This window comes from Peromyscus californicus, unplaced genomic scaffold (genome assembly GCF_007827085.1).
Source record: "Peromyscus californicus insignis strain IS unplaced genomic scaffold, ASM782708v3 Scaffold_3__1_contigs__length_106647218, whole genome shotgun sequence".
NCBI lineage: Eukaryota > Metazoa > Chordata > Mammalia > Rodentia > Cricetidae > Peromyscus > Peromyscus californicus.
The window spans coordinates 76746845-76767963 of record NW_026294551.1 but is presented as its reverse complement, the minus strand read 5'-3'; the positions used below and the strand labels follow the sequence as shown (position 1 = coordinate 76767963).

General features: G+C 46.8%; 1 protein-coding gene across 4 annotated transcripts in view; it reads right to left on the bottom strand.

Annotated features, from left to right (window-relative positions):
* The window catches only part of Cyfip2 (cytoplasmic FMR1 interacting protein 2), a 121533-nt gene extending 104584 nt beyond the window's left edge, over positions 1–16949 (bottom strand). For 2 of the 4 annotated variants that reach the window (XM_052758353.1, XM_052758356.1), the window contains exon 1: positions 16413–16536. The gene's annotated coding sequence lies outside the window, so the exon portion shown is untranslated. Of the gene's footprint in view, positions 1–16125; positions 16279–16412; positions 16537–16694 lie in introns of those variants that run through there. The other 2 variants (XM_052758355.1, XM_052758354.1) reach the window with 2 other exon arrangements.
* Positions 16950–21119: the final 4170 nt, after the last annotated feature.

The window sequence follows — 21119 nt, the reverse complement described above, 5'->3', positions numbered from 1 at the left end:
GTTTGAAAGAAAATGGCCCCCAAAGGGAGTGGCACTATTAGGAGATGTGGTCTTGTTGGAGGAAGTATGTCACTGTGAGGGTGGGCTTTGAGGTCTCTTTTGCTCAAGCTTCCCTCAGTGTGACACTGAGACCACTTCCTGTTGCTTGAAACATGTAGGACTCTCATCTACTGCTCCAGCACCATGTCTGCCTGCACACAGGCATGTCCCATCATGATGATAATGGACTGAACTCTGAATTGTAAGTGAGCCACCCCAATTAAGTATTCCTTTATAAGAGTTGCTGTGGTCATGGCGTCTCCTCACAGCAATAGAAACCCTAACTAAGACATGGTGGTTAGCTTTGACTATGGGCTTGATACACCACAGAATCACCTGGAAGCAAAGTCTCAATGAGGGATCACCTACATTGGGTTGGCCTGTAAGCATGTCTATGGGGGATTGTCTTAACTGAGTTGACTGATGTGGGAGCACCCAGCTGTGGGAAGCACTGTTCCTTAGGCAGGGGGTCCTAAACGATATAAAGGGGTACATATGCATTCACTTCTTTCTGCTTCTGAGTGTACAGTGTGACTAGCTGTCTCGGGGTCCTGCTGCTGTGATTTCTCTGACAAGATGGACTGTAGCTTTTAGTTGTGAGCTAAATAAACCTTTTCTCCTTGGCTTGCTTTTTGTCCAGGTATTTTATCACAACAATAGAAACGAAACTAGCACAAAAATGGGTAAGAGGTACCCAGAAGAACTTACATGGTAATAAATGTGTATGCATGTACATATGTGATTATATTTATATTTAAAGTTAAAACACATTACAAAGTCCCCACTGACACAAATATACACTTATAAAGACAAAATATGATATTTATATGTACAGATGTGTGTACATAACCTGTTTCTGCCCACTGAAAAGACCTAGAAACAAATGCCAACACATGAGCAACATGCGCCTTCAGGGCTCAGACTCCAGTCTGCAACTATGACTTCCTACTAAGGAAGCAGGGATATATGAGTCCAGGTCTGGGGCAGAAAATCTCTGGGAAGGTTAAGAACTTTCTTGGCATAGCAAGGACACTGTCTGTCTAAGATACTGGGGCTGTATGTGTAACAGATCTAGAGGAGACCCTGAATCAAGCTTCTACTCTCCCAGGATGGGACCGTGTGAAGGTCCATCAGCTGGTCCATCAGTGCACCAGAACAAGAGTAAACACCTTTACATCAGTGAGATAGATCATAGACTTAACAAATAAAAACCTGGCTCTCTTACTTGGATGGTGCCTGTGATCCAACTTTTATGTTGAAAATGGAAAAAAACATGAAGAGATGACTTGCCTTTCCTAAACAAAATAGACTGCTGGCTAGGATAATCAAATCCAAAGAAAAGAGACATAATTTGTTTTCCTTTGTTAAAGACAATGCCAATTGGAACACCTCGGCTTTCAAATCCTTAGAGAATAAGTAGATCTGCTCACTGCCCCTCAAGACAGTCAGCATCACTCAATGAAAACAGCCAGGGGAACTATGCATCTCCTGATGGAATATAGACACCATCACCTGGGAAGAATGCTGGACCCAAAAGGAACACCAGAATCTCTCCAGGCTTTTGACTCCCAGGGAATGAATGTGGAGAGCGGAAAAATACGTTATCACACGACACAGGTAAATCAATGTGGAGAATGATGTAATGTCTTCAGCAAATAAACTGAAAAGAGAAAAGAAAAGTACAGGAAGGGGCAGCTATGAGATGCCGCACTCCGACACGATGTTTGTTGGGAGCCTGGGTGGATTCTATTCCCAACACACCACCCGGAAAACGAAACTGTAATACTTAGGGGAAAAACAAAAAACGAAAACCAAAAAGATAAAAAACTGGAAAATGAATCCTAATTACAAGCTTGATACGATTGAGAAACTGCTTTTTTAAAATATAGTAATGTAGTACATTCTAAAACAAAATTATATTTTAAAAGTGTTTTCTAGAAACATCTACTGAAAGAGGAACAAAGTGATACAGAGATTTATTTCCTAATAATACAAGACAGGGAAAAAGAAAATGAAACCATGGGCAAGTAAGAGGGCTGAGTAGGAAAAGGAGCTTGCAGCCAAACCTGAGGATCTGAGTTTGATCCCTGAGTCATGCCATTTGTCTCCTGACCTTAAATATAATTTAAAAACTCAGTAAGAACTGTTGGTGCTCTGTGATGCCAGTATGAGGGATTTCTCCTATTTTCCCTCTCCAATTGTACGTCTGTCTGGAAGTTTCTGTAGAGACCTCTAGTTCAGTTTCTATTAAAATTCCCATCTCCCTTCCTCCTCAGGCCTCACTCTCATCTACCACGATCCTTCCGCTCACCTTTCCCCTAGAACCTGGGATTCTTCAGGACTTCAGAAGCTTCAAAAAACATTCATTTACCAGAATAACCCTTAAGGTTTTCCCCTTCAAAATAGTAGCACCTCATAGTCTCCTTGAAGAAAATCAGTTAAGTGGGCTGCCTAATAAAGCCAACAAATTAAGAGTCTTTGTTTACACAACACAGCCTTTCTTTTCTCCTTGGAAATACAGTTTCTGCAATGGCTTTGCCTCTGTAGATCATCTGCTGCCTAAGGGAGGTGGGAATCAGACATTTTTAGCTCAAGTGCTGCAAGTCAGTGCCAAGCCCACATCAAAAAGAAAAGAGGATGTTCTAGAAACTTGAACAGAGGTATATGTGAAAACGAGCATGCCTTTCCTGGTCCGGGAGGCCGGCCTACAACGAAACCTTCTACGTGAGAATAATCCCATGTGTTCAGTCCATGCACATGTGGCTGTTTTGTCATTTTGAAAAAGAGAGTAATAAATTATTTTCAAACCCACTGTATCCTCGAGGCCTGGTTTACCTCATGCAGCTGCTATCTCTCAACATGAGGATTCAGTACAGTTCATTTGATTCAGTATCTTCATAACCAACCCAAAGCCAGGGCCCTGGCTGTTGCAAGATGAGCGGTAGCTCTGAGCTCGTGAGTAATTTGTTCCTGAGTAGGGAGGCAGGGCCTCCAAGGCTGAGATGACTGACAGACCAAAACATGATAAGGTGGGTCCTGGCACCAGTGCATGATGGGAGCTAGAACCTGGCTTTGGAAATGCGGATTCTGCCATTCACAGTTAAAGCAGGACCTCACAGCCATGTTCCTTTTTACTTTCTGGAAGGAATGAAAAAGTAAGACAGCTTTACCAAGGTGGAATGGCAGTGGGTGGGGCTGATCCTGGGGCTGGCCCTGTTACTCAGCACTAAATAGCCACTGGACCGTAAGCTTGTGATTTAACTCCTTGGAACCCCAGATTCCTTATTTGTAAAATGACCACCGTTTATAATAGTGCCTGTCCTTTGTTCTGAGCATTTTATAACTTTACAGCATGTAGAATACTGAACAAGGCAGGCTGGACCAGATTAAGCATTCAGGAAATAGTGTCAGAAGATAAAAGTACAAATTATCAGTTTACCGAGCTCTTAGTCACAACTGATGAATCACGCAGCCTCCGTCTTCTAAAACAGACTGAACGCTCTCTGTCCACATGTGCAGGACAGCAGGGAAGGTAGGAGCAGAAAGACGAAGGCCATGAAAAACCAGACGGGGCAGCAAGTTGGCTCAGCCCATAAATGTTCTGTGCAAACCTGGAGACCTGGGTTCAATTCCCAGAACCCACACACAGGTGAAAGGAGAGGACCAACTCCAGTTGTTCTGACATTTGCACATGCCTCTCCATGCGTGCACAAGCACATACACGCATACTCCCCCAGTTCGCTTTCTGTTGCTATAATAACACTCTGACCAAAACCAACTCGGGGAGGGATGAGTTCATTTAACCTCATAGGTTACAGATCCTCATGGAGAGAAGCCAAGGCAGGCACTCAAGCAGGAATCTGGAGGCAGGAACCGAAGCAGAGACCACGAGGAATGGTGCTTACTGCCTTGCTCAGCTACCTTTCTTATATATGCAGGCCCATAGGGGTGGCACCACCCACAGTGGTCTGGGGCCTCCCACATCACGAGCAATTAGGAAAATGCCTCATAGACATGCACAGATCAATCTGATGGGACAATTGCTCAACTGAGGTCCTTCTCAAGTGACTCTAGCTTGTATCAAGCTGACAAAAACTAACACACACACACACACACACACACACACACACACATTTGCACACATGTATTACTAAATTTTTTAAAGACTGGTTTACATCACCGCACTTTTTGTAAAGGTTAAGGCAGAAGGGCCTTCCTGATTGAGCTAACTCAGCTACATTGGGATCTCCTGTTTCAAGAAAAATCAGCAATAACAAATTGGCTTATTCAGAGATCTTAGCCCCCTGCTCAGACCAAAGCAATGGCTTCTCATTGCTCAGCCCTGAAGTTCATGGTGTGTTAACCATAGAGCAGGTAAGCACTGCCATGATTTTCCTACCCCTGCCCCAAAGCACTGTCACTAAGATGTCAATTCTGTATGGCTCTTTCATCTTGATTTCCCATCACTACTGCCCCAGAAATTCAAGACCGCAGCTCCTATCTAATGGTTTTCTCAGGAGGTCATCGTTACTAAGAAATAAATGCTTTCATTCGTGTTAGTGATTGGCAGAGGCCTGGTACACAGGATATCTTTCTTTCTAGTTCCATGTTCTCTTAGGCCATGCTGGCTTTTGTACCTTTTTGAAAAATGCTAAGTTCATCGTCACCCCCCCACCCCCACCCCCAGTTTGGTTGCTTTTCCCTTCCTCAAGACCAAAACTCTCCCAAGTTGGAAAGATTAGGAAACTGTCATTTGGAAGATCCACAAACACCTAGAGGACTGAAAATATTTCCCCCTCTGTCCAGCTACCCAGCTAGAGGACATACAAACAGATGCTACAGACATACATATATAAGCACATATATTTATATACAAGGAAAATATGATGTGAATATATGTTAAAATAATAATAAAACAATTAAAAGGGAGATGGTCCCATTGGGATAAAATAGGGTGGCATTTGAGTGAACAAAACCCAAGGGTACGGCCTGCTTTTCCATCCTGGGTATAGCAGAGTGTGGCAGGAAGCTGTGTGGGCCCAGAAGATGGCCACAATAGGGTACAGCTCCACGGAGACTGGTGCCCTGTGAAGCAGAGCCCCTTCAAACCTCAGAACCAGCCGAGCAGGAAAGCGATTATTCATGCTTCTCTTACAGGAATTCCAGAGTGCCGCACGACGGGCCATGCAACCTCTGCTGAGTGCACTGGCCATGGAGAGTCGTGCAGGAGCAGTCTACGCAGACGAAGGTCAGGGTTCCCAGCTGTCAACCCTGCAGGAACCACTTGGAGCTGCTTTTAGGGGATAAGCTACATTGGAGATTGTAAAACTTTTTCTCCTATGATCTCCTTCAACCCAAATAATGTTGACACAACTGTGGGCATGGAGACGCATAAAACGGGTAAGCAAATCAAATGTTTACTGGCAATAAACCATAAGGAAATTAATTTTAAAACAATTTCTTGACATACATATAATGCTACTACTTATTAAAGATGAAAGCAATTTGCCTACTGATGAGCTGAATGTGTGTGGTGTGCATGCACATGCACATGCAGGTTCCCACGTATGCTAGCCCATGTGTGTGTGTCAACATGCGTGTGGAGGACAGAGGTTGGCTCTGCATCTTTCACAACCACTCTCCGCCACACATACAGAAGTGCCATCTCTCAAATCCAGAATCTACAGGCTTGGCTACTCGTGCTAGCCAGCTTGCTCGAAGGAGCCCCTGTCTCCAGGCTTCCATGCCCACCTGGCATTCTACACAGGTTCCAGGGATCCAAAATCTGCTTCTTCTGCCTCACTGCAAGCCCTTCACCACCGAGCCACCTCCCTGGACCATGTACTTATTTATTTTCACAGAAGGAGTTAAATTTTAGTCAAATATTTCTCACTGCAGGATATCGTCAATGTTTTCCAGTTTATCCACAGTCTGACTCTCCCAATTGCCAATCCTGAGGACACCACTTCACAAATAGCTACTACAAAACAACAAAATCAAAACAAAACAAACTAACAACAACCAAAAGCATATTTAGAGCCATTTTGGAAACTGTTGCAAGTTCTGTCCTAAGCCCAAATCAAAATTCATTTACCAATCTGTTTTTAAACTCTGCAACTCAGGCAGCAATTTTAAAAATCGAATGTTCTAGTACAATGCAATCCGATGACATGTTAACTTGTTATATGCTGAGGAATGACAGCAGGGAAATGTGAAGAGGTTTTGTTTTCTGTAATTAAACCATGCTGCTTCTATAAAAGCAGGAAACTCTGCAAAGCAAATTCACTGCAACTGGAGCTGGAGAGATGGCTCAGTGGTTAAGAGCACTGGCTGTTCTTCGAGAGGACCAGGGTTCAATTCCCAGCACCCACTATGGAAGCTCACAACTGTCTGTAACTCCATGGGATCTGACACCCTCTTCTGGCTTCTGTGGATATTGTGTGCATGTAGTACACAGACATACACTTGAGCAAAACACCCATTTATGTAAAATAAAAATAAATATATTTTTAAAATCACTGCAATTTATAATACATAGTAATGCCAAATGTGGGCCAAGACGGTTCAGGCAGTTTACCAGTGTTGTGTGTTGGGATGACATGTGATATGCGAAGTGCATGTGTGTCCATAACCAAGGCTGCAGTGGAGTCGCACATTGCAAGCCCCATGGGTGCTCCCAGAAACACCTCTGACTCATTATGTGTGATTTTGGGTTTTGTCCTGGCTGCAGCCTGTTCAGGTGGCCAGATCTGTTACTTGACCCATTATGGGGTTGTGACCCACAGTCTAAGAAGCTGGCATTGACACCCGTCTGTAGAATAAAGTCATAGCCTTGGAGCTGTCCATAGGCTGAGGGAGCAGCAAAGCCTAAGACACACACTGAAAGAGAACACTACAAGACAGGAAGAGGGCCACCCAGGTCTAGGAACTTGGGCAATTAAGTGCAGGGCCAAGAACTCCACACAGCACAACACAGAAGCATCACCAGTACTGTGGTACACAGGTTGGAAACCCATACACTGTCAGGATGATTCTGGCACTGGGAGAGATGGAAGGGAATGACGTCGTCTTGTCTGTGAGAATCCGCATCCGAGCACCATTTCCTTTGGGCCTCACTGAACCTGCATGCTCCTTCCTTGTACTGTGTACGACAGCTTCCGAAGCCATTTGCTGTGTTCTCTCCCCTGCTCTGTAACTAGGTCCCCGAGACGAGGCATGTGTCCAGTGTACACCCAGCGTCTCCACTAACAACACAGCTACAACTCAACTGGGCTTTGTCCATGGGTGGAGAAAAAAAACACACCTTCTTCTGATAAAAGAACTAAAGAAAGAAAGGAGGAAAGAAACCAAACAAATACAAAAAAATCCCAAGTCACACAGAAAAACATACTCAACCTGATAAAGAGCAATGATGGGGGAAAAAAGCTAGCCAATATCGGATTTAATGGGGAAAAATGGAGCACTTTTCCCCCAGGACCAAGACAGACCACCTGCTCTTACCTTTTCTCGTCAGTGCCATACTAGAGATTCTAGCTACAGATGAAAATTAAGTAAAAGAACCCAGATTAGAAAGGAAAGTGAAAGAAAAAAAAAAAGAAGAAGAAGAAGGAAGTTGTGAGGGACCCGTGAAATGGCTGAACAGGTAAAGGTGTCTGCTGCCAAGCCTGGTGACCGGAGTTCAAGCTCTGAGACCCACATGGTAGAAAGAGAAAACTGGTTCCTGCTGGATGTTCTCTGACCTCCACACACTTGCTATGGTACACACAGACATAGAGCTCATAAATAAATAATAAATATATAAAATATAATAAAACTAGGAGCCTTGTAAATGTGTAGAAACACTGCACATAACAGTTCAGAAGTATAAGCACGCCAAATGCCCATCAACGGACTGAGAGATAAAATCAGTACCACTGTATATGATATTTATTCAGCCAGATACATGGTTTGACCCTGAATACACTCAAGAGCCTTGAAAACATTATGCTGGAAACAAAAGGCTCCAGACTTCATGATTCTGTTTACACTGTGTATCTAGAAGATCTATGGAGACACAACACGGACTTGTGGTTGCCTAGAGCTGGATGTGGGTTTGGAGGGCACCAGTGGTACTACTTAACAGCATGAGGTCTCTTTGGGGGGATGCCAGATACATTCTAAAATGATCTGAGATTGTGGTTGCACAGGCGTGTGAGTTACTACAAATTACAGAACTACATGGTTTAAATGGTGAACTGTCAAGCACCCCAACTATGTCTTAACAAAGTTAAGGCACCCACCCCCAAATTCAGTATTTTTAGGAACCGATGGGTATAACATAAACAAGTGGGGTACAGAGCGAGCCAGAGATGGAGCAGGAGACAGTGGGAGGGATACACAGAGGAACAGACATCTCCACCCTGTCCTATGGCGCAGCCCCTAAACTGACTGTGAGCCTCTCCCCTGCCTAGCCGATTGTCTGTTCGAGAGAGTCTCACTACGAGCCCAAGCTGGCCTGGAGCTCACGGCAGTTCTCTGGCATTGGCCTCCATGGTGTTGGAATGGTGGGTAGGCACCACTACAGCCACTGCCCTACTGTTCTCATCTCTTCTGCATTGGCTCCACTCTGGAGAAGAGACTCCTCGGACGATAGGAAACTGCTGGGGCAGGGGGCTGATAGGTTTTGAAGTTCAAAATAAACAAAAAAGAAAAAGGAGTAGTGATCCAACAGAGTTCCCTTCCCAGGGATGCAGAAACTGGGGCCCAGACACGGCTCTTGCATGCAGTGATGTGGCTGGTTAGGGACTAACACAGCAATCCGGGAAGGCAGGGTCTGACGCAGCATCTGACATTTAACTTGACATTAAGAACAACAACAACAAAAAAACCTTCTGATATTCCAATGAAACAAAACACCAGGTAAGAAAAGAAATGTAACATCACTTGGCCCTCCTGCTCTCATCAATGGCACACCTTAATGATAGAGATGCTTTACATGTGATTTGGTTAAAACAGAGGTCTTAGCAGATTGGGAAGTGGGGGTGGGAGGACAGGATGTGATATGAGAAAGTGAATCTCCAAAAGAGAGAAGCCCAGAGTGTGAACACAACGTTAGAGACTGGATGTTGCTACTCAAAGAAATAGCCCCCGGGGGATGCCCCGCTCTGCACGGTTGTCCCGGACTACAAGTCTTTCAATACTTTATTTTTCAAAAGCGTGTCCACATATCGCTTTGAACAGAATTAAATTTTACTCTGAAAGACAACCCACAGACCTCCTTGCTAGCAGTGCAGACACCTGGCCAGAACACACCACTGGCTGGCTAGGCAGGGCCTCACTGCCTATCCCCTGGGACCAGAGCCCTGTCACATCTGCAGCGTCTCTGTTCCCAGGGGAGCGGAGGGTGGAACAAAGAAGCCCAAGTCAGCCTCCACTTGAACATCTGCAGAAAGCCAATCTCCCCTTCTTGTTTTTCTACAAGGCATTGGAGAAAAGGGCCTTGCTAGGGCAAAGGGACTTGCCATTTTATTGGTCACTTTGTCTCAGCTGCTTCCGGTGTTAGTGGCCTGAGGAAGGCTTTTTGGTGACAAGCAAAAATAAGCAAACGCCACAAGCTCAGGGCCACAGTCCCCAGTCCTTTACGGAGGCGGGAGTCATCTCTCCATGGTGCTCAGTTGATTTTGCCCCCGCTAGGGATTACAGCGAACTGCCACATGAGGAACCCCAATGAGACTTGTATGTGGGGAGGGGAGCAGGCTTTCAGAAGCTCCTGCTAAAGGAGCCATCTGCTGAGGAAACCTGCTGAGGGACTTTCAGGGTCAAGGACCACGTGGTATTGGTTGACTGGGGATTCTTTCAGGGTAGGTCTCTAGGTTGGAGGATGCCTTCTTCGCTGTGGACCTGCAACCTCAACATGGCTCCATCTGAGACTGACTTAGGCTCCCGAATCAGGTTCGCTTACTCTACAAGGACCACCTTCTCCATGAAATATGGAGACTGAGTTCTGGGAGGGCAGCTCACCAGGTAAAGTGCCTACTATGCAGGCATTCAGAATGGAGTTGGGTCTCCAGGACCCACATTTTAAAAAATAAAAGCTGGGCCTGTTGGTGCTTGCTTCCAACACTAGTGCTGGGGATGTGGGAAACAGGTGGGTCCTTGGGGTTCACTAGTCAACTGAGTCAACCAGCTGAGCCTAATTGGTGAGCTCCAGGCCCATGGGAAACCCTGTCTCTAAATAATAATAATAATAACAATAATAATAGTATCAAAACAAAGTGGACAACATCCAGAGGCACGACATCCCCGGTTACATAGTTGTTCTGGCCTCCTTATGCATACACGCACACATGCTTGTGTGACTACACACACACAAGAAAACATGGAGGCCAGTGTGCTAGTAGTCTCAACCACGATGTCAGAATCTGTTTTGCAGAGGTTGTGGCAATTCACAGCTAAAGCACTGAGGTCTGCTCACAAGCTACATTTTATTATGCATGAGGAGAGGTTTCAGAGTGCCCCCATCACAACACGGACAACACGTTTGTCCTTTCTGTGGAGTATGGTGATGAAGCAATGTGAGATATTGATCATGTGACTACTGTACACCACATGTACTTCACAAAAGAAGGAAAGAAACTAGAAAACCCCAAGCAACCAGTTAAGAATCACTGTACTTGATCTTCTGTCCTTGGGCCTTTCCAACCCGTAGGCAAATGATTCTGATGCTAGCTGGGACATTTATCTCCATAGAAGGACCATTCTTAAAGCCACACTTCCGCAGCTTGGACCATCTGCCCAGGGTGGCCAGAGTGTACAGTGTCATCAGTCTGTTCAAGGACACCCTGGCTGTGTGCCTTTGCTCAAACTACTGCCACAGCTTTGTGGCTTGTTCTCTCCTCTTCTCAAATCCCACCCTGTGTCGAGGCCCAAGTCTAGATCAACCTATTCTGAATGCATAAGGAAGATATGACTTATGTATGCAATGAAATAGTTTTTTAAGCCATAAAAATGAAATCATGTCATGTGTAGAAAAATGGAAGCAAGTGGAACTCAAGATAATAAGAGAATTAAGCTAGTCTCAGAAAAGACAAATATCACACGTCTTCTCTCATTTATGAGTCCTAGATTTTATACAGATGAATAAAATCTCATACGGACAGACAGGCATGAGAGCAGAAGGAAAAGTGTCTAGAGGAACAGAGGGGACTAATGTGGATAAGGGGAGGAGAAAGGTGATGGGGAGTAGGGGGGAAACATGCTAGAAGTATGAGAATGGGCTTACATAGCCAGTTTAATAAAGCAACAATAACCAGGCCAGCCTCCTTCACAGCAGCCGTCCTTCTTCCATATTCCCACAGAACTCATGGCTAGAACTCACCATCTCCTCTCCCATCACAAACTGCTTCACCCTACTACAAATTCTTCAGGTTACCACTGACGCCAGGAATAGACCTCCTTTCGGGATTTGATGCCTTGAACTAGCACAGAGGGAAGGGCACTAGGCACTGCATATTTCATTAATGTTGAATGATTTGTTGTCTGCATGAGCCAATGACCCAAATTCATGTCCTCTGCTTAAAAAAAAAGAAAAGGAAATTCAAAATATACTATGGTCCCTTAAGGCGGCCTATCTACAGAAGCCTTACTCATCGAGAATCTAAGAAAACTTCTGTAGATAATCCTTCCATCCTATGTCCCTATTGCCCAGTCTAAGAAATGTCACCATATCTCTTTCCCCACGTGGAGCTGTGACAGCATTGGAGGTTGAGGGGAGAGTTTTAGATTTCAATTCTTACTTCACTATTCACCCTTTGTTGAAACCAATCCTAAAGCATTGCATTTTAAAAGCACAAACTGAAAAAAGTTCTCAGTATCCCTCAGTACTGAGATAATGACTCTCAGTGATGAGGGTCTGCCCTGCATGTTCCTTGATCTCAGGGGCATTCGGGGAAAGCTGGGCAATTCTCTCGGTCAGCCCCTGCTTGTTAATTCTCTCAGAAGAAACTGGTCCAAACTAAGGGAGTCTCCCAAAGTCTCCTAATTGTCCCACCACCTTTACTGTCTGGGGAAAGCCTCACATCCTGTCAGAGTTCATCGTCACTGTCAACGTGAGAAGATTCAAACTGGAAAGTCGACCCTCAGTGTTGAGAGAGTGGCACCATCCCATGGGCTGCCATCACAGAATCACTAAAAAAGGAAGAATAGCAACAATCATAATAATTAATAGGAAAAAAATAAGCTGAGCACCAGCATTCATCTCTCTCTACTTCCTGACTGGGGATGCAAGGTGATCAGCTGCTTCACGCTCCTGTGGCCATGATGGACCGTGCCCCTTTAAACTGTGAGCCAAAAGAAGTCCTTTCTTCCTTAAGTGCCTTTTGTCAGGTATTTTGTGGCAGCAACAAGAAAAGTAAACACACTTGAAAAACTATACAAAACTCCCTCCATCCCACCTAGAGACTGACATCCGAGAACCTCTCCTCTGAGAAGACTGGCCACTGAGGCCAGCACCCAATCAGAAGGCCCCATGAATGAGGTCATCACTGGGTCTCTTCCTCTGGCAGGTTCTATTTGCTTTATCCTGCCATCACACTTCTTCTGAGATGACACAAGGCTTTCAAAATGCCACCCGGGCAGAATGAGCCCTGCAATTCTGCTCTGTCCTCTCCCACCATTTTTCTCAAGAGTGCACTCAGTTCACATCTCCGTCACCAGGGCCCAAGAAGCATGGCATAAGTGAATGTCTTTTGAGACACACACACACACACACACACACACACACACACACACACACACACAAACACACACACACACAGAGTCTTTAGTACAATGGCCATAGCTACAAAGCTACTGTCCAAATTTTTGCATCCTGGGGGCCATCCCCCCACACTGGGTGAATCCTGAAGTGTCCCTATACAGATAAGGGCATTATAGAAGCTGTGGACCACAAAGTGCCTTTCAACCAGAGCCTTTTGGCTCCATGGTACGGAGAAGCCACAGACTCAACTCTTAAAATAGACACTCAAAATACACTTAATAAATAGTCCCTTTAGGAACGGAGGCACCCATCCAAAAGAGCCATGCTCCGGAGCCTCTTTCCCTTCCTCTTTCCATGACTTCTTCTCCAGCTGGGGGTTCAGAGACATTATCTCATCCTGGGGCTTTGGTGGTGACAGACAGGTAACAGGGTGAGCAGACTGCTTTCCATTGCTCAACTGTTGAAGTCAGAAAAGGCAGTGGCCATGTTAAAGGTACACAGGAAGCCAAGGAGAAATCCCCCGTCCCAAGTCCACTGCGCTGCTCTGTCTGTCCCAGCAGTAAAGCCAAGCTTGCCCTTGACACTTTGGTTTGGCTGCAGAATGCTGAATACACACAGAGGAAGACGTTCTTCTCGGACTCTGTGTGCTGAAATGTGAGAATTACCTCTGCTCACTCACTCCCACCCCCTTCCTCCTGTCTACTCAAGTTCTACCACATTCACTTTCAGCGGCTGCCAGGTGAAGCCCTGGCCAACACCTTGTCTGATCACATGCCTTTTCAACGTCGTTGGCACACACCGCAATTGATCTGGCAGACCAACTCCTCTTGGAAAAGGCCAGATTCAGGTAAGCCTCAGAGGTGGAGACTTAGAGGGGGCTGGGAGTTCACTGTGCACATGAACCAGATTCTCAGTGATCTTGTAAATAATGTATCACAATGATAAAGATATAAATAGGAGAGTGCTTGTGTACCACACATTTTGTTCAGTGCTTTCATGCATCCTTTGTTTGATAAGAACATCCAAAGATGTACCAGCCCCTCTCCCACCACAGCTGGCCTCCCATTCACAGCCTGCAAGGCACATACTGCCGCCCGCCTCCCCTTTCCACTAACCACCTCCAGCTACAAAATGCAAGGCCATCCGCTGGACCCTAGATATGGCTCTGCTTCTCAACTTGACAAGACCCAAGGCCTTTCACAAAGGCTCCAATGAGGTGACTGACGTCTGGTTTCGTCAACTCTAAGTGAATAATTAATACTTGCCAGTAAAGAAATAGACTTATTGTTATGGTGGCCACATGGAGGCTACAAAAAGGCCATTTTGTGAAGCTCTTGGTGGAACCCTGGGGCTAACAGTGGCCCAAAGAAGCCCCTTTGAGCACGGAGGCTGAGGCTGAGATGTGAGGACAGGGGCCCTATACTGTTTTCCAGCAACACTGCTCCCAATGCTAATTAGCCTGTTGCCTATTCAGTACCTAATTTAGCTTTCAGGTCAATGACAGCCTCAGAGGCCCACCGAACACAGAAGGGGCACAATAATCAGAGGGTACGTGTTCTGTTACCGGAGCCCTCTACTCGCTGTTAAATTGCTGCTCCACGTGATCTGATTTGAGCAAAAGTCTCCAAACCTAGACAGCTGTATACCCCCACCCTTGGCCTAATGCCTAAATCATGCTTATCCTTTCCATTTTCCACCACAGAGTGAACAAGGCAGTCTTGGGTTCCTATACAACCAGTCAGATCTGGCCAGGAAATATAATAAAGAAGCTTAGTGAGCTAATGCCACTGGCCTGGGGCTCAGCAAGCAGAAGTACCCAGAGGCACTGGCTTTGTATGCCGGTAGCATGCTGTTTGTGGCTTTGTAACTGTCGGGGGCAGATGGCAGCTAGCGTCAGTGAGGAACTCTCTATGGGAAAATTTCACACCCCACGAGTGGAGACTGGTGATCAACAAAAGCCTTCTGGTGACAGTAACCCCTGACCTATTGCTCACAAGCGCTCTCTCTCTCTCTCTCTCTCTCTCTCTCTCTCTCTCTCTCTCTCTCTCTCTCTCTCTCTCTCTTTCTCTCTCTCTCTCTCTCAGCATTCCTGCCCACCAGGCCAAAGCAACCCTGACTGAAAATGAAGCTGACATCTGCTAGATACTGTCATTCTGGTGACACTATCACTCCCACATCTAGCTTCCATCTCAAAGTCAACCATTAGCGATACCAAATATTTTGACTTCAGCTCTGTATCCTATTAAAATGTCTCCTATCCTCAGCGTCCTTTCTGATCCCATGACTTCTGAGGTACCTGCTCTGCATCCAATGGGAAACCCTTTTGTATTCAGCTCCTCAAGATAAACACCACTCACTGGCTCCTCTCTCAAGCAAGTTTGACAGGAGAGAAGGGACACACACATCACTGCATGGAGTTGGGGGGAAGGCCCCAGAGGGGGCATGGTGGGGGGGGGCACAACTACCTTCGAGGACTTTACAATCCTGACTATAGCTATGAATCTATATTTTCGTCCTCCAACAAGGGGGTGGTGCATTGAGTGCTAGGCATGGATTCTAGCAGGGCCTGTGCCCAAGAGTAAGGATGGTCACTTCTTGCCCTAAGGGGAGGGGGCAAGAGGTAGAAATGGTAGTTTCGGAGCCAAGAGATTCTTGACTTGGAACCCTGTCTGCAGTCTGCCCCCCAAGTCTTCCTGCCCAACCGTGGGACTGTGGGCACTAAGAAACTGGGCAAGCCAAGTTCAAAGTCAGGTTCCCTGGGCTGGGAAGCATCTGGCTAGTCGCGGTAGAAAACCATCATTCGTTTGGACTATGCTCCCTGCCCCCACTCTGAAGCACAGGCTACTCCTTCCCTTCCTGTGCACACAGGAGGGTTTACCTCCCTGGGGGTGACATAGCCATCTCCCACAACAGTCAGGTGGGTAGCTACATATGAAGGAAACCTTGTCCCCCAGGATTCTGTCACCCTCCCTCCTCCCTCCCCCACAGCCAGCTGGGGAGAGAGGTGCTAGCATAGGCCAGAAACCTTCGAAGCAGGTCAGCCATGCCTCCTGGCTCATCAGAGTCCTCCTCTCTCAAACCGCGCCGCTGCGGCCCCGGCTCCGCCCGGCTCCGGTTCACCTGGGGTGCCCAGTATCCCATTGCCTAGCAGGCGGGCCCAGGAGGCTCTCGCTGGCCTTGGCGGAGTGATGGTGGCCGCGACCGCAGAGGCGCGGACCTGCCAGAGATCTGCGGTACCTGGACATAGGGATGTGGCCCCCGCCTGGCTCGTGACCCCTACAGGTGCCCCTGGTCCTCGAGACTATCCCTGTCTCCCCTTGGGGTGGGCGGCTCCGGCCCAGGCCACGCACCTGCTGCTGCTGGGGCCGCCGCGGGGAGCTCCGCGCTGTACCGGCGCCTCCTGGGAGACGCTCCCTGCCCAGGGCGCCCGGTACGTTGGAAGGGATCAGGGACAGCGCCGGGCCTGCAGCTGGGCCTCCAGGGACCCGGGGCCGCGCAGCCTCGGGCGCCAAGCCAAGCGCCCCCAGCGGGCTGGGAGAAGAGGCGCCCGCCCCTCGCGCATCCTCAGGAGCGCATCCTCCGCCTAGGCAGCATTTCGGTCCCGGCATCAGCCCCGACATCTCCAAGGGTCCCTTACCTGGGTCGGTTGCAGGTCCAGGGGAGGGGCCCGAGGCTACCGCAGGGCCCCGCGCCGGGGCGCAGGATGCTCAGCCCGGCTCCGCCGCTTGCGCCGGCCACCGGCCGCGCCCCGCCCGCGGCCCCGCCCCTCCGCCCGCGGCGGCTCCTCCCCTGGCCACCGTGCCCGGCCCCTTCGCCGCGGCTGCTGTCACACAAAGAGCCGGAAATGGCTGCGGCGAGGGGCTCCCTGCGCACCCCTAACCTGCAACCTCCTGCTCTCAGGGCCGCGCTGGACTCATACCTTCCTGTTTCAGAGCGTTCAGCTTCCCGACTCTGGAGGTGGAGAAGGAGGGACGACTTCTCTGCTGCTGCCTCCATCACCAGCAACACCTGCCATCCCAGAAGGAAGGAAGCTTCGGCTCCATTCGCAACTCCCCAGTGTCAAATTATTTTCAAGTAGTCATTTCTCCACCATATCTTTACCGACTACTTGTTTTGTTCCAAGCATCTTGTCTAGAGCCAGATATGAACCGGTGTACAATAGAGCTCCTTGCCCGCTTGGAGATTTTACTCTGCCAGCGTTAACTGACCTAGCAGAGGCCCAATGACAGCTGGGGAGAGCCAGCTAAAGAATGGAGCAGGCTGAGCTAGGGTTGAGCCCTCCCACTAACTGAGCTTGCTCCTTAGTGCTCCACCTGTGGTCAAGAATTATTTCTCCTAGGACCCGAGGCTCAGAGAGTGAAGGCGCTTGCTGCTAACCCTGTTAACCTTAGTTCGATCCCCAAGAGCCACAGGATGGAAGGAGAGAGACAACTCCTGTAAGTTGTCCAGTGACTTCCACCCCCCCACACACACACCCATATACACACGTGCACACAATCAATAAATGTAATAATTAAAAAATAAAGAGACACTGCTCCTACTTTGCCATTTCTTAGAGTAGAATCCTGCAGCTATCATATATATTTTTTAAGTAGGGGCTCACGTCAACCTCCTTCAGGAAGAATTGCCTTGTGGACAAAATCGTGATATGAGGACTTTGAGGCAAAACTAGGAAGAATCTGAGGGAACAGGCACCCCCCCTTTTTTTCCTTAGATGCTGCCTAGGGTTCTTCAAGGAATCTGAACTCTTTGCGATGCAGCTTGGAGGCCTTTAGATAGGAATGAGGCAGGTTGCATTCAGTCCTGACCTCTAGACATGCCAGCAGGGTGCTGCTCTGCTTGGGAGATGCAGTTATACCTGCAATGAAGGGAGCAGTGGTTGACATGGGTACCTCTTAGGGGAACTAATTGGGAAGTACTTGTGACACTGGAGTATGTCTGTAGAAATAAGAAATGAAGTCTTGGGTCAAAGGAACCTTCTGCAATGCTTGTTAGAGTTCACAAATTTGGACTTACTCAGTTGCTCCCTATAAATGGCTATTGATGGAGAAACCGCTTTATGCAAGTCTCAGGAAAGTACTTGAGAAGACTTTGTTGATCTCACATGCTTCCCCAAGTGCTCAGAATTCATGATCCTTTGTGGTTTGATGTTACACCACTCATCTAATTTAAATTGCTATTTCAGAAGTGATGACTTACATATATAGAGACACATACTTTTTTTGCCTCTCTGACGCCATGTGAGAAAGCTGTGGGGGTGTTTGTGCAGGATGGCTTTAAAAACAGAATTCAGGTTTCTTTTTTATTATTATTCATTTTCACCAGGATCCTTAGAATTTTGATCAGCAGTGACTATAGATGCTTAGGAGTGAGACTCGTAATTTGTTGGGTTTTCATCCTAAAGGGCATATTATTTGGGGTGGTTTTATTTTCTCAGAGATGTGTTTCTCCGTGTTGTTCTTTCTCTGTCTTTGTACCTTTCAGGGAGAATTTGTTTAGAAACAATAATATAGAATGACTCTTGTCTTACATGTGGCTGTACTTTATGTAATTTTATTTTCTCTGGCTGTTGAGCTCTGCTTGCTCATAGAAGAGAAGCAGCATGGGCTTTTACAGTACTGAATCAGAAAGCCAGAGACTTGCCTTCTTGTTTGAGTTTTGCAACCAACTGGAGTGATCTCGGGCAAGTTTTGCCCCCCCACCCCGTTTCCCCATCTATAAATTTAACTAGCTCTGCAACACTTCAAAATCCCTCTGCATGTAGAGAATTACACGAGTTAAAACAGAGGGCATTTCCTTCTCAGAGTTCGGGTGCATCCTTGGTGCCACATTGCCCTTGGGATGGAGCCTTCACTCTGTAGCAGCCTAGTAGGGACCTCATGATCTATGATCTAGAAGGATTCTTCCCATGTGAACAAATTTGCTCTGACTCAGAGAAAAGGAACCCCTTTTAGTTCCCCAAATTTGACGTGTTCTGTCTTCAGTCTGACCCTTGCACAAGCCAAGCTTCTTGCTCGGAAGGTTCGGTTCTCCGGTTCCGTCCCTCTTCTACACTTTCTCCTAGGTCACCTGCTTGACTTTTGCTTACCCTGTTGGTGTTTCCTTAGCTGTGACTTCCTTGGCTGGATTAGGTATGGAGTCACTGTTCATGCTTCTGCATCTCCCTAGTTATCCTTCCAGTATTCCGTTTACTGTGTCAGAGCTGTGTCTACATTTGCCTGTGTCCCTCCATTAGCGCCATCTGAGAGACCGATGATGTCTCTGTCTTGCCTCTGGAAGTATCCTCAGAGCCCGGGACTGAGTCTGGAAAATAACACGAGTTCAGAAAAAAAAAAAATGGGTTGAATGAACAGCTCAAGGTGAACCCTGAAACTATGCCGTTAATTAAAATTTGTAGCTCTCTGTCTGCTCCCCTCAGACTTCCTTCATATCTCAGTTCAGTCAGTAGCACCAGCAGGGAGAAGACTGGGGCTATTGGGTGAGAACTGTACTGCAGTCTGCGAAGCCACGGCCTATGTATTAGGGTTCCACGGATGGTAACCGCGCTTGCTTACAGAAAAGTGTCCCCTCACTTAGGCTATGTAGTCTCCACGGAAAAACCATCATCAGACACTGCTTCATGGCCACCAGCGGTGGAGGAACTTGGATGGGAAGACACAGCATAGTAACTATTACCCAGTGCATCGCCTCATTTAACCATCACAATTATTAGGCGAATACGACCATGTGTCTCACTCTATAAATGAAGCAGAGGCCAGTAAAGGAGCTTGCCCAAGGTAATGAAACCAAACCTATGCTGTCTGCCACAACGGCACACTTCACTTCCTGTTCCCAGAGAAAATCCTCTGTATTCATATGCTATTATTATTCCCAAAATATGCTTTTCTTTAAAAAAAGATTTATTTATTATGTACACAGTGTTCTGCCTGCATGTATGCCTGCATGCCAGAAGATGGTACCGGATCTCATGTGGTTGCTGGGAATTGAACTCAGGACCTCTGGAAGATCAGCCAGTGTTCTTAACCCCTGAGTCATCTCTTCACCCACCCCCCTCCCACACACAAAAAAAACATTCTTAATGTACATTGTTGGTCTACAGTATATTAAAGCTAAAATATAAAGGAGATGACGAGATGGTTTAGTAGGTAAAGGTGCTTGCTACCAAGCCTAATGATTTGAGTTCGATCCCTGGGGCCCACATGGTAGAAGAAGAGAACTAACTTCCATAAGTTGTCATCTGACCTTCACATATACACCATGACACACATACATGTGCCCACAAACATACATACAATAAGTAAATGTAATCAGCCAGGAATTTTCTAGTAAGGAAGAGAAAAGGGGGTATAAGTGGGAGCTGGAGACAAAACTGAGTCTCATTTGAAACAGAAAAAGAAACAACACTGTGTGCTTACGACATAGCACTTCATATTTGGTTTATGCGTTCACGTTACTAGCAGGCAAAGAAACGTTTCATAACCAGTTACGTAATTTAGATTGGTCACTATATAATGTTCCACATTGCTTCATTTTCTGGATGGGACGCCCAGGAAGAGGAAAGGTCACAGAAGGCTGGCTGGTCCCGGACCCTAGATCTTTCTCTAGGGAACTAGGTTGCTGTGGTCTCTCTTAGACTCCAAAAGTACTCACTAAAGAAAACGTCCACCTTTCACCCGACATTCATTAACTGCTTCTTTGGAGCCAGCCCCTGTGTCAGGGCTTTTGTGTGGATGGGCTCCTTTCGTGCTCACAAAATTCTCAGATGCAGCTCTGTATGTCATAGCTGGAACTTTAAGAACTTGGTTTCTGGTTGGTACATTGCTACTCCACCCACCCGGAGAAGCACGCCTGCTCTCCCCGCTGTATTTCTGTCTTTGTGTTTGTTTCTGACGCATCACGAGACCTAACCTCCCTTGAAGATCAGGCCTTGATGGGGAAGAAGATTTCATTTTTATTTAAACAAGTCCTATTTACCATAATTGCAGATAATAACTAAAAAGAAGGATATTACAGAGCCCAAAAGTAAAACCCAGCCACAGCCCCCAGTTCTCTTGCACCCCCAGAGGCCAGTGGCTCCATACATAATCCTGCCACAGAATGGTTGAGAGCACTGGGGCTCTTGGAGATAACTTGGAGAGCACTTGGAGATAACCAGGGTTGACTTGAAGGCCCCATTCTCCGACTTAATAACTGTAGGAACGTGAGTGATTTCCACAGCTCATTAAGCCCTGTTCTCTTTCTTTGTAAAATGGGAAGATCTTACTGTACCCGTCCCTCAGGTGCTCGTGAATGGTAAATGAAACAACTCCTTTAACAGGTTAACTAAGCAGAGTCTGGCACATGG